This window comes from Chinchilla lanigera, unplaced genomic scaffold (genome assembly GCF_000276665.1).
Source record: "Chinchilla lanigera isolate Chin_1 unplaced genomic scaffold, ChiLan1.0 scaffold00094, whole genome shotgun sequence".
Taxonomy (NCBI): Eukaryota; Metazoa; Chordata; class Mammalia; order Rodentia; family Chinchillidae; genus Chinchilla; species Chinchilla lanigera.
Window position 1 is genome coordinate 4681793 of NW_004955495.1, and position 13687 is coordinate 4695479.

The 13687-nt window shown below is 48.0% G+C and overlaps 1 protein-coding gene and 1 pseudogene across 1 annotated transcript in view; one reads left to right on the forward strand and one right to left on the reverse strand.

Annotated features, from left to right (window-relative positions):
• Positions 1-1357: 1357 nt before the first annotated feature.
• Positions 1358-2931, reverse strand: LOC102013183 (annotated as a pseudogene).
• Positions 2932-13446: 10515 nt separating this feature from the next.
• Map2k2 (mitogen-activated protein kinase kinase 2) overlaps positions 13447-13687 on the forward strand; it is a gene marked incomplete in the record, with an annotated part of 23142 nt that continues 22901 nt past the window's right edge. Inside the window, 1 exon segment of the mRNA XM_005405811.2 lies at positions 13447-13687.

A 13687-nucleotide genomic window follows, 5' to 3' on the forward strand; every position in this document is an offset into this window, starting at 1 on the left:
TGAATAAAATCATGGAATTTTTTTTTTTTTTTTTTTTTTTTTTTTTTTCTGAGAGAAGATCTGGCTAAGATGGCCAGGCTGAACCTGAACTTGAGATCCTTCTGCCTCAGCCTCCTGAGTAACGGGGTTTACAGTGGTACACTACTATGTCTGGCTGCTATTTCACTTTCTACTCTGGCCAGAGCCCACTTTTGTCTGGGAAGCACAAGAGTAAGAAGAGGACCCTGAACTCCCACAGGTTCCTTATAGACCACACCCTCAGTAACTCACAGGCTCCTGCTAAGCCCACCTCTTAAAGGTACCAACACCTCCTGACTGCGCTAAACTGGGTACCAAACCTTTAAAATAGGGACCTTGAGGGGCCGAGGATATAACTGAGGGGCATAGCGCCCGCCTGGCAAACATAAGGCCCTGAGTTCAATTCCTTGTGTGTGTATTCAATTCCTTGTGTGTGTGTATATATATATGGGCCTTGGGGGACATTTTAGATTCAAGCTATAGCCAGGTGCTACTTGACTAAAAAAAAAAAAAAAACAACGCTGTGTGAACTATGGGTTATATTTTTATTTGGCAAGCTCAAATTTTAATTCTTCAGTGGCCTAATTTTTCTTTTCTTTTTTTCTGACACACACTCTCTTTAACCTCCTGGGCTCAATGATTCTCCTGCCTCAGTTTCCCAAGTAGCAAGGAGCACAGGTACCTGCCACAGTGCCCGGCTTGCAATATTCTTGCTTAACCATATCTTTAAAATTTCTCTTCTTCTTCTCTTTGTTCTGCTGTTTTGCTTGTTTTTTTGTTTGCTTGGGGTTTTTTTGCCTTTTTGAGACAGGGTCTCGCTATGCAGTTCAGGCTGGCCTTGAGCTCACTTTGTAGCCCAGGCTGGCATCAAACTCGCAAAAATCCTCCTGCCTCAGATTCCCAAGTGCTGGGATTACAGATGTGCACCACCATGCCCGGCCTTGTTTTGCTTGTTTGCTGTTTTTTTTTTTTTCCGTACTGGGGTCTCACTCATGCTAGGCAAATTCCATACCCCTAGCCCTGGCTTTTATTTACTTTTTTTTATTTTTTTATTTTTTCAGTACCGGGGATGGAACCTAGGGTTTTTGCACTCAGCTGCATCCCCAGCTCATTTTTTTTTCTTGTGTTTTTGAGACAGGGTCTTGCTACGCAGTTCAGGCTGGCCTTGAGCTCACTCTGTAGCCCAGGCTGGTCTAGAACTCAGAATGATCCTCCTGTCTCAGCCTCCTTTGAGGCAGGGTCTTGTTAAAATGCTCAGTTGCTCAGCCTGGGTATGAACTTGCAATCCTCCTGTCTCAGCCTCCCAGAGTACTAGCTTTTATTTTTTTTTATTTTTTTTTTTTTGCTGGGTACAGTGGGCTTTACTGGTGGTGTGCAATGAGCCAGGGCTCCCTAGGCCCCTCCCCTTCTCCAGGGGGCCTGGGATGGAAGCCCTGAGGAGAGGTTCTCAGTGTTGGGGCTGAGTAGGGCAGTGACTTCTACAGCGAGGCCTCTCCCTCTGCTCTGGCTGGGCTGTGGTGGGGGGGCCGCTTACTCCTTAGAGGCCATGTGGACCATGAGGTCCACCACCCTGCTGCTGTAGCCGAACTCATTGTCCTACCAGGAAATCAGCTTGAAATCAAGTGGTCACTGAGGGCTATGCCAGCCCCAGCATCAAAGGTGGAAGAGTGGGTGCCACTGTTGAAGTCACAGGAGACAACCTGGTCCTGGGTGTAGCCCAGGATGCCATTGAGGGGGCCGTCTGACGCCTGCTTTACCACCCTCTTGATGTCATGTATTTAGCCGCTTTCTCCAGGCGGCAGGGCAGATCCACCACTGACACGTGGGGCGCGGGCACGCGGAAGGCCATGCCCGTGCGTTTCCCCTTCAGCTCCGGGATGACCTTGCCCACAGCCTTGGCGGCGCCGGTGGACGCAGGGATGATGCTCTGGGCAGGGATGATGTCCCACGGCGTTGCGCCACAGCTTCCCAGAGGGGCCGTCCACAGGCTTCTGGGTGGCAGTGATGGCGTGGACTGCGGTCATGAGTCCCTCCACGATGCCAAAGTTGTCGTGGACGACCTGGGCCAGCGGGGCTAAGCAGTTGGCGGTGCAGGAAGCGTTGCTGAGTGGTCACACTTCTCGTGACTCACACTTCATCATGGCAGAAGGGGCGGAGACGATGACACTTCGCACCACCCTTCAAGTGAGCCCCGGCCTTCTCCGTGGTGGTAGACACCAGCGGACTCCACCACGTATTCAGCGCCAGCACCGCCCCGCCTGATGGTGGCGGGATCCGGCTCTTGGAAGATGTTGATGGCCTTTCTGTTGGTGACGAGCAACCGGCGCTCAGCCTTGACGGTGCCGTGGAACTCGCCGCGGGTGGGATCATACTGGAATATGTAGACCATATAGTTGAGGTCAATGAAGGGGTCATTGATGGCCACAACGTCCACTCTGCCAGAGTTAAAAGCGGCCCCTGGTGACCAGGCGTCCAGTACGGCCAAATCCGTTCACTCCGACCTTCTCCATCGCGTCGGGATCGCGGCTGGCGCTGCAGGGACGAACGGCTGTCCGCGTGCGCGCAGGACCCTGAATAAAATCATGGAATTTTTTTTTTTTTTTTAATTTCTGCCTGTGTGCCTGCACTTTATGTGCTAAGGACTGAACATTCTGCCTCTCAGCCACTCCCCCACATCCCTTGTGAAACATTTCTTCAGCTCACACCCATGCTCGCTTGCTTGACTGGGGCGGAACTGAGAAGTCTGGAAGGAGACAGTGTAATGTAGTTACGCGGCTCTTTAGGGAAAACGTTTGCTGGTAGTACACTCCCGCGATCCCAGCACTCTGGGAGGCTGAGCCAAGGGGACTGCAAGTTCGAGCCCAGCCCAGCAACTTCTTAGCGACTCCGTGAGATCTTATCTCAAAAAATGAAATAAAAATAACATAAAATAAAAGGGCTGTGGATGTAGCTCAGGACAAAGGTCCTGGATTCCATCCCTAGTACCTGGGGTGGGGATGGAGGTGGAATTTTTTTCAACCTCTCTCCAAGCCCCAGAGTGTGGCAGGGGTACCCCACGTGCAGACCTAGACCTCCCCGGGTCACCCCACTTCTAACCTGGATCCCGCCTAACTGTAACCCAGCTCCTTGCGCCCTCTAGCGGCTGCCTTACGCTACTGCAGTCCCGGTTTTCTTCCCTCACAGGACTTATCCTAGCACCCGGCGGGGTCCTGGACCCACACCCCATTCCTAACCCTAGCACCTGGCGGGATTCTCCAGGAATGAGATCGGCTGGACTCTTGACAAACAGAGTCACAAGTTTGAATCGTACTGTAACTTTTCAAAGGCTTTTCATGGACGTGCCTGTCAGGGAGCTGGGATAGTGTGGCTGGGGAGGTGAGTGGGAGCGGGGGGGGGGGGGGGGCGGTGCTTGCCCGCAGGGGCAGAGCCTGGCTCCATCCCAAATATCAAAAACAAAGTGCATCTTTTAAGCCAAGAGTGGTGGTACACGCCTGCAGTCTCAGCATTCTGGAGGCTGAGGCAGGAGGATCACCGAGAATTCCAGGCCAGCTGGGCTAGTTCAAAGCCAGCCTGAACTACATAGAGAGACCCTATCTCAAAAGGGGGGTGGGGCTGGGATGTCGCCCTGGGTTCAATATCCAAAACTGCAAAAAACAAACAAACAAAAATTCTCAATTATAAAAAAGTCTCAATAAACTGATTGAGGGCCACTGACCTTCTGATGAACCTGCACACACCCATCTGGTCTTGCTCAGCCAGGGAGCTCGCTAACCACCTCTGGTTCAAAAAAAATAAAAGCCACTGCTCCAACTAGAAACTCTGAGTTTTGGACTTTGATCAGACCAGTGTCCACACCTCCTCCAAACCCTTTTCTGCCTTCATGGGGTCTGGAGGCTTTTTACTGCAAAGGCAGAAGCTGAGGGCAGAAAACAGTATCTCCTCACCCCAAGGAGACCAGAAGCAGCGTGGTGGTTGCCAGGGGCAAGGTTGACAGAGGTGAAGGAAGTGACCAAGGCTGCAGTCTCAGCTTCCTAAAAATAAATTTCAGAAGACTGTGTCTCTTTTGTTGAGTGTCATGGTGCACACCCGTCATCCCAGCACTCCAGAGGCTCAGGCAGGAGGATCGCTGTGAGTTCAAGGTCAGCCTGCACTACATAGTGAGAGCCTGTCTCAGAAAAGAACAGGAATCTTAAAGGTAAGAATGATAAATTCAGTGACTATGTCTTTTTTTTTTTTTTTTTTTTTTTGGTACTGAGAATTGAACTCATAACCTCACACTTGCCAGACAGGCACTGTCCCACTGAGCTACATCCCCGACCTGACTGTGTCATTTAATTCACTCTCAAGTAATAATCCTGTGTCACAGATAAGCAATGGGAAAACAAATAATCAATGACCCAGCCTCCCCCAGTCAAATTCCTTTCATTTTCTCTGCCCCATCATACTCTGTGCAGAGCTATAAGAAAGAACATCCGGGCTGGGGATATAGCTCGGTGACACAGCGCCTGCCTGGTCATGAGTTCGATTTCCGGTACCACACACACAAAAAAACATTGGCCCCATCCATGAGTCAGGTCACGGAATGAAGTTACAACATTGGAAAGGAGCTTCAGAAGCCGCAGGGCGCTGCCTGACCTCTGTGGACTCGCACATCCTGTTCCCTGCTGTGTATTTCCTGCATCCCTTCCTCCCTCTGACTAGTTAAGCACCTGGTTTAACTTGTGATCCTCCTGCTTCAGCCTCCCAGAGTACTGGGATGACAGGCCTGCACCACTATACCTGGTTAGCCCATCTTTTGTTAAATGAAATATCCACATTCTTCTGATTGTGTCTCTCCGCTTGGTTCAACCTAGACCCTGGATAGATGTTTGTTGAATGAATAGTTGCATGTCAGTGAAGTACCGTATAACACACTAATGGGTAAAGGCAGTAGTGTGTGGTCAGCACTTAACAACTGGCTGTCTGGGAAGGAGAAGTGAAGAGTATGTGTGTGTTATAAATGCTACTGATATAAAGGATGTGTAACAGTTTATAAATAATAATAAAATATATAATATTTTATTGAAATTTCCAGGGACATTTGAATCTAATAAGATGTTTTGGTTCATTTTTGCCAAACTTATGTACCCATGGTAATTTGTTTTTCTCTGAAACAAGGTCTTACTACATAGTCCAGGCTGCCTTTGAAATCACTACATAGGCTAGCCCTGAACTTGAGATCCTCCTGTCTCAGCTTCCTCTGTATAGGAATGATGACATTTTTTCTTTTTTTTTTTTTTGTTTTTGTTTTTCTCCGGTACCGGGAAGCGAACTCACGACCTTGCACTTGCCAGGCAGGCGCTTTTGCCGCTGAGCTAAATCCCCAGCCCTCTTTTTTTTTTTTTGAGACAGAGTCTACATAGTCCAGGCTGGCCTCAGAGTCACAGTGATCCTCCTGCCTGAGCCTCTCAAGTGCTGGGATTACAGGTGTGTGGCACCACACCTGGTGGCTTCCACATCCAGCTGCTTCCACACCCACCCAGGGATTACAGGGGTCTGCCACCACACACAACAGACATGACTTCTTTTTTTCACTATTTTCTTTTTTGGCACCAGGAATCAAAGTCAAGGTCTCATGCTTGCCAGGCAGGTGCTGCACTGCTGAGCTATATCCCCGGCCCCAGATATGAAACATTTTACACTTGATCTTAGCCAAAAGGTCAAGAAGTGATATATGAAACATTTTAAGGTTGATTCTACCTTATTCACTTTTTTCAGTCACTTTCGTAAGTCTGGACCAGGAATTGCCAGGCTATGGCCTATCACTCGTTCATAAAAATAAAGTTTTATTGACACATGCCATGAACATTTGGTCAGTACTATGGTGAAAGCTGCTTTCTCAGATAACTGAGCTCAATATTACTGCTAGAGATGGTAAGGCCCACAAAGTGGGTCATACTTACTACTGACTCTTTACCTCCACCCCTAGTTGCTGACACTTGATCTAGAGACAAAACAACTCAGAACAAACAAATCAACAAAAAAAAGCAATGATTCAGGCTCTTATTTATAGTATTTGCCAAATTCCACAGTAGAAATGCCCCCTGCTTCACCCACTTCACAGTGTGAACTTGACATTAATGCCCTCAAAGTTGAGAAGAGGTAAGCTTCCTATCACTTAGCTGTACCTCAGGGATATTGCCAGGTCAAATCCAGACCCCCACAGTTAAGGAAATATTGTAATACAGCAAGTCACCATTTTTCAAGTTTTCCAGTGTAGATAAAAATTATTCTTAAACCAGGCATGGTAATGCACACCTATAATCCCAGCACTTGGGAGGCTGAGGCAGGAGAATTGTAAGTAAGAGCCCAACCTGGGCAATTTAGTGAGTTAGTGAGCCCTCTCTCAAAATAAATTTTTTTTTTGCCATTTGAGTTAGGGTCTTGCTATGCAGTTCAGGCTGGCCTTGAGCTCACTTTGTTGCCCAGGCTGATCTCGAACTCACAACAATCCTCCTACCTTAGCCTCCCGAGTGCTGGGATTACAGGCAGGCACCACTATGCCCGGCTCAAAATAAAAAATTAAAATTAAAAAGGCAGCAACCTCGCTAGTCATAGTGGCACACATTTGTTATCCCAACACTCAGGAGGGTGAGGCAGGAGGATCACCATGAGTTTGAGACCATCCTGGGCTACATAAGTGAGTTCAAGGCCAGCCTGTACTACATAGTGAGAAGCTGTCTCAAAAAAAAAAAAAAGAAGTAGCAATCTCAGTGTGAAGGCCCTGGCTCCAGTCTCTAGTACCTAGGAAAAAAAGCTGAAGAAAAAGAAATTGAGATGAGATTCACAAAACATAAAATTTACCTTTGTTTTTCCTTTTGAGACAGGTTCTTGCCTTGTAGTTCAAGCTGGCCTTGAACTCACGATGTAACTGTCTTAGTTACTTTGTCATTGCAGGTACAAAATACCGGACACCCACAAGGTAAAGGAGGAAAGGTTTATCTTAGCTCACAGTTTGTAGAGGTTTCAGTCGATAATTGGCTAAAGTTTTAAGGATGGGCTTTGCCCTGGCAAGGCAGCATGGCAGAGGAGAAACAGTCCATGGAAGGGCAGGAGGCAGTGGGCCTCCCTTTTCCTTTTTATCCCACCCAGGCTACAAGCCTATTGGCTGGCACCACCCACACCCAGGTTGGGGCTACTCTCTTCTGTACATCCATTCAGCCACACCCAGAACTATGCTAAACCAAGCAGTGGACTAATTTAATAGCACACACCCTTAACCAGCCACCTTGCAAAAGCCCCACCTATGAGCACAGGAGGCTTTGGGGGGACTTCTAGATATAAGTCATAACAGTAGACCAAGCTGGCCTCAAACTCATAACAGTTCTTCTCAGGGCTGGGGATTTAGCTCAGAGGCACAGCGCCTGCCTGGCAAGCGCAACATCATGAGTTCGATTCCCAGTACTGGAAAAAAAAAAATCAAAAAATCAAAAAACAAAAAAGCAAAACAAAACAAAAAAACAGTTCTTCTGCCTTAGCCACTCAAGTGCTAAATTACAAGTGTGTGCCCTGATGCCCAGTTCAGGTTTGCCATTTTATTTTTTTCTTTTAATTTTTCTAGATTTGGGACTGGGGATATAGTTCAGTGGCACAGTGCCTGCCTGGCAAGTGCAAGGTCCTGAGTTTGATTCCCGGTACCAAAATAAATAAATAAATAAATAAATAAAAGTTTTTCTAGATTTATTTTTTATTTATTTATTTGTCTTTTTGAGACAGAGTCTCACTATGTAGTTCAGGCTGGCCTTGAACTTACTTTGTAGCCCAGGCTGGTCTCAAACTCACAGCAATCCCCCTGCCTCAGCCTCCCAAGTGCTGAGATTACAGGTGTGAGCCGCTATGCCCAGCCTAGATTTATCATTTTAAACTTAACAATTCAATTGCATTTTGTACATTCACAATATTTTGAACTACCCAGGCATGGTGGCACATGCCTGTAGTCCTAGCACTTGGGAGGCTGAGGCAAGGATATTACCACAAGTTCAAGGTCAGCCTGAACTAGTAGCTGTAATTGTTTCTAAAACACAGTTATCACCCCAAAAGGAAATTCAGTACCCCTAAAGTAGTTCTCTATTTCTAGCAACTAGGAAACTACTTCCTGTCTCTATGGAGATTCACAGCAGTGCAGTCATGTAACATGGCACCTTTGGGACAGGCTGCTTGGGCTGACCCTGGAACCCAGGGGCTGTTTCATCGTAGGCCAGTGCTCACCACTGAGCCACACCTCTGCTACTTTTTATTTTTTATTTTGAGATAGGGTCTCTCTAAGTTTCCCAGGCTGGCCTTGAACTTGTGATCCTCCTGCTTCAGCCTCCCCAGTAGCTGGGACGACAGGTGTGTGCCACCAAGCTTGGCTGTTCTGATTTAATTTTTAATAACAGCTCTTTTTTTTTTTTTTTTTTTTATAACAGCTCTTAACAAGGATTCCTGAAGTTTTAACCATGGGCTCTGGCCTGCCAGAAGCAGCTGCTGGCAGCACAGCTGGGCCGAGGTCCTCAGTGTCCTGGTTATTGTCTGGAACATGGTGTCCTGGTCTGAGCCATTTAATCACTTGCAGGGGAGGGAGGAAGCTGAGCTCGCTTGCTGGAGCTCTGACCTGGATGAAGTGTAGAATCAGGCCGGGCATGGTGGCCCATGCCAGTCATCCCAGCACTCTGGAACCTGAGGTAGGAGGTTCAAGGCCAGACTGAACCTCATATTGAGACCCTATCTCAAGAACAACAAGGGACCAGGGATGTAGCTCAGCGGCATTAGCTCTTGCCTGGCAAGTGCAAGGTCCTGAGTTCGATTCCAGGTACCAAAAACAACAACAACAACAACAACAAAAGGATGTTTAATCAGGGACCCCTGGACTGGAGATGAAAACAGCCAGTGACTGGAGGTGCGGGTGAGCCCGGACCCCCCACTACGCACTCGCGGAGCTGCCCGGCTGCGTGGGCCCTGCAGCTTCCTTCCTGGTTCGCATCTGCGCTCCCCGCACACGTGCTGCGTGTCAGACGCTCGGCCACTGCAGACACAGAGCTGGACAAGATCCTGGCCTTCAAGGGACCCAGAGGCTTAAGAAAAGTCATTTTGCTGGAGGCCCACGCCTGTCATCCCAGCCCTCTGGGAGGCTGAGGCAGGAAGATTGCAAATTAGAGCCCAGCCTGCACAACTTAGCAACTTAGTGACACCGTGTCAAAATTTAAAAAGAAGATGGGTTTGTAGCTTCATGCAAAAGCTGTGGGTTCCATACCTAGTAATGGGAAAAAAAGTTATTTTATCATGTTTTCATGCCCCTACACAAAAGGCTTAGATTTCCTTTTATAAAAAAATTAATTTTTTTTTAAATTATGAAAACATATATGACATAAAATTTCTATTTTATCTTTTTTTTTTTTTTTTTCTTTTTAATTGGGGCCTCACTACATTGTTCAGGTTGGCCTTGAACTCACTATGTCTCACAGGCTGGCCCTGGCCTTGAACTAGCGGCAATCTTTCTCTCTATCTCTCTGTCTCTGTCTTTCTCTTTTGGTACTGGGGATTGAACCCAAGGCCTTCACACTGAGCTACATTACATTTCTAGCCCTTTTTACTTATTTCTTATTTGGAGACAGGGTCTCACTAAATTGCCCAAGCTGGGCTCAAATTTGTGATCCTCCTGCTTCAGCCTCCCAAATGCTGGAATGACAGGCATAGGCCACCAAACCTGGTGACTTTCAATTCTTCTAGGCAAATAACCAGAATTCCTGGGTCATGTGGCAATTTTATTTTTAATTTCTTAAGAACCACCACATTATCCTTTTTGAAAATTTGGAATAATTTTTGGCTCCCATAAAAATTGCAAACATAGCAGAGTGTCCTCTGTACCCTTACCCAGCTTCCCTCAGCGGCACACCCTACGTAACCACAGGACATTTCAAAACAGAAATTTTGATCCCCCTCTTTTTTTGAGACAGGGTCTCACTCTGTAGTCAAGGCTGGCCTCAAATTCACAGTGATCCTCCTGCCTCAGCCTCCCCAGTGCTGGGATTACAGGCATGCGCCACTATGCCCAGCTGTAACCCTAAACCTTTTTATTTTCATTTTCTTTTGAGATAGGGACTCAACAAGTTACCCAGTTTGGGCTCAAACTTGAGATCCTCCTGCCTTAGGCTCCCAGAGCTCTAGGATCACAGCTAGCTGTACATTGTAATCCTTCTTTATGGGACTGCTCTAGAAAATATTTTCTATTCCCCCATCAATGGCTCTGTGTGTGATTTCCAAATGTATAAACAAAGGATATTATTCAATGCACCTCCTGTGTGTACCAGGAATGAGGTTCCCTGGGTTGGTAAACTAGGACCTCTCTTGCCAGGTTGCTGGGCACTGAAGACAGGACTAACTCGTTCTACCTGGTTTTCTAAAGTGGCCCAGTCAGGCTGGGCATGTTGGCGCACACCTGCAATCCCAGCACTCAGGAGGCTGAGGCAGGAGAATCTGCCTGAGTTGGAGGCCAACCTGGGCTACATAGTGAGTTCAAATCCAGTCTAAATTACATAGCAAGACCTTGTCTCCAAAAAACCTAAGTAAATAAAAAAGCAAAGTGGCCTGGTCATCCGTTCTGTCAGTTACCCTGTTGTCCAGGTGAGAGAGATAAAGTTCTCCTTCCAGATAGGAAGAACACACGCCTGCAACATGACAGGAGCTGTGCCTAAGGGAGATAAAGGTCACCTTGGATTGAAGCTATCAAGGAAGCAATTAGATATTTAGTTGACACCCAAGTATTGGGAACGGGAACAGATGTACTGAGAAAAAGGTCCCTGGGGACAATGATAAGTCGTGGGCTAAACGGCGGGGGAGGTCGCAGAGCAAACATGCTGTGTGGTGAAGATAGAGAAGGTGGGGTGTGCGTCTGCCCTGTGACCCCTACAATAAAAGTTCCCCACTGATAATCAGCACTGAGTCAGGTGACCTGCTCTGTCTCACAGGGTACAAGGACACCCTGTCCGTTCCTCCAGGTACCAGATATGGAGCCAGCATCTGTCACATCCACAGAGCTGGACTGAGAGAGAGGGAGACAATGCCACCATCTTCCTTGTCCTCAAAACGCTCATGACTGATAGAGCGTGGTGGCGCACACCTGTAATCCCAGCACTTGGGAGGCTGAGGCAGGAGGGTCACCATAAGTTTGAGCTCAACTTGGGCTACATAGTGAGTTCAGGGCCAGCCTGAACCCAAGACCCTGTCTCAAAACAATAACAAACATTCATGACCAGTCCACCATTCTATTCTAGGTCCAAAACCATCCCAGTAGCCAGGCACAATGGTGCACACCTGTAATCTCAGGTACTCAGGAGGCTGAGGCAGGAGGATCTCAAGCCCAGCCTAGATGACTTACCAAGACCCTGTCTCAAAATAAAAAAGGGCTGGGGATGTAGCTCAGTGCAAAAGCCTGGGCTCTCTCTCCAGTACCACACACACATCAAAAAAGTACTGTGTGGGGCTAGAAATAAAAATAAACAATGTAGGCAGATGTCTGCAGTAACAGGGTACAGTTTATACAAGTGCTCGCAGTTACTGCTCATCCCCAAGTTCATAGCTGCTAAAAATCTGCTGAAGTGCGAAGTGGGGTATTTATACCACAGAGATCAGCAAATGCTGTAAATCGGCGGGCCTCCTCTTCTCTTCCTCTCTCTCTCTCTCCTCCTCTTTCTCTCTCTCTCATTTGAGACAGTCTCACTAGTAGTTCATGCTGGCCTTGAATTCAGGATGCAGCCCAGGCTGGCCTTGAACTCCCAGCAATCCTCCTGCCTCAGCCTCCTAAGTGCTGTGATTACAGGTGTGGATTACCACACCCAGCTTTCTCTCTTTTTAAAAATCTCATTGTTAAACATTTACCAACACACAGTTGCTGGCTAGAGGGAGGCAGAGGGGAGGATTAACTAAAAAGATACCAAGCAAACTTTCTTTGGGAAAAGAAATAGTTTTGCAGGTGTAGATAACCGTCAAAGCCCAGGGAATTGCACATTCGAGAACAGTGTAGTTATCACATGAGTTATAGCTCAATAAAAAAAGGTTACGTAGAGCCAAGTAAAAATCAAATGAAATGTGGGCGGGAAGGAAGAAATCAGGAACACACCCTGAGTTAGAAAAGGGTAAGGCTGTCTCTGAGGCCAGGTGAGTGTCCCCTGACACTCCCTTTGGGGTGGGGACCAAGGACAGGTACAAACTGTAAAGCACCACAGTGAGAAAATCCACCTGTCTACACTTTTCCCCAGAGCACAGCTGTACCTGCAACCTTGCACTTCTTAGAGAACAGCTGTATTTTGCAGTTATGCATAATATGTGTATTTTATGTATCTTTATTTTTCAGTGCTGGGGATGGATCCCAGGCTCCCATGGGTGTTAGGCAAGTGCCCACCACCCAGCTACATTACCAGCTTCTACTGTGTACCCAGACTCGGCCATAAAGTGCTCTGCAAACTGATAAAATAATAAACTTAGTGACTACTTGGGGAGTGGGGAGCCGGGTACAGAGATACATATCTGCATTCGGGAGGCTGAGACAGGAGGATTGCCACCAGTTTGAGGCCAACCTGTGGTACATAGTGAGTTTAAGGCCAGCCTGAACTATATAGTGAGACCTTGTCTAAAAAAAGAAGAAAAAAAATTAAAGTAGAATAGAGCATCATGGTCTGGGGAGGGGCATGGGGAGTTAGTATTTGGTGAGGATAGTTTCATTTGGGGATGATGAGAAAGTTCTGGAAATCGATGGTAATGACTGCGGCACAACCCTGAAAATGTACTTAATCCCCCTGCACTATATAAGTACTATATATGTATATACGTATGTGTTAAAATTTTGTTAATTTGCAATACAAATATTTAGCATGAACACAATAATTATATGTAATTTACCGCAATTAAAATAAATTAAAAATCTTAAATGTTCTAAAGTCACCTCTCTTTCATGTCAGAACAAGAGTAACCGATATCCTAAGGTGATGGTGCGTGTGTGCATCCGCATTTGTCAAAGAGAGTAAATCCAGACGGGGCGCACACCTGTCATTCCAGCGCTCTGGGACGCTGAAGCAGGAGGATCAAGAGTTCTAGCCCAGCCTGGGCATCTTAGCGACTCAGCGAGATCCTGTCTGAAAATAAAAAGGGGCTGGGGATGTAACACAGTGCAAAGGCTATGGGTTGGATCTCCAGTACCAAAAGCAGAAAGTCTAAATTGAGCCTGGGAGGCGCTCTCACGCGTGGTGGATTTTTCTCGGCTGCCCCCGCCCCCGCCTGTCACTGGCAAGCTCCCTCCCCTCCCCGGCCCGCCCGCCTGCCTGTTCGCGCGCACAACCTCCGCCCCGCCCCCAGGCGCACGCGCATGCGCACGCGCACAGGGCTACGGAGCACCACCTTAAGCCGTTCCCCGCCCCTTTGTCTCTGGGGAGGCGGGGTCGAACGCCTGCGCACCCCCCGCGCCGGAGGGGTGGGGTCCGTCGCAGCTCGCGGCGCTCGTTTGCTCTCGCGAGAGTCCGGCGCGCGATCTCGTGGCCGCCCCCTCCTCTCCTTCGGCCTCCAGGCTCTGGCTGCAGCGTCAGCGGCCCCTTTACCTCAGCGCCGGCGTCCTCGGCGCCCCTCCCCCGGCCTGGTCCGCCGGCCGCCCGCCCCTGGC